Genomic DNA, 384 nt, shown 5'->3' with positions numbered 1-384 from the left:
TAACCCTTTCTCTTCTCTTGTTCATCAGGAATGTAAGGAATGCTATGTAGTATAGAAACTCTACTTATGAGAAGAGAATTAGAGTGAGTCTTCAGTCTGCAGGAATGTCAAGGAAATTGTGTTGTTGAGACTCTACCCCTGAAACGGAACCGCTGAAGTTAAGACGCAGCAGAAAAGAAGGCGTCACTTTTCATATATGGGACGCCCCCCATAAGGAGAGAATTTAGAATAAGCATACGGAAGGCGCTGGAAACTTGCACAAGCATGGAGAAGAATGCAAGAGACAAGTTTGTGAATAGTGATTTACGAAAGAAAGGGAAGGCAAGTGCATGATATATGGTGAATGTGAGGCAGCAGACCTTGAGAGAACTCTGATGTCGATCT

Source organism: Penaeus monodon, chromosome 23 (assembly GCF_015228065.2).
Source record: "Penaeus monodon isolate SGIC_2016 chromosome 23, NSTDA_Pmon_1, whole genome shotgun sequence".
Classification (NCBI taxonomy): Eukaryota; Metazoa; Arthropoda; class Malacostraca; order Decapoda; family Penaeidae; genus Penaeus; species Penaeus monodon.
Note: the sequence above shows the minus strand (reverse complement) of the source record.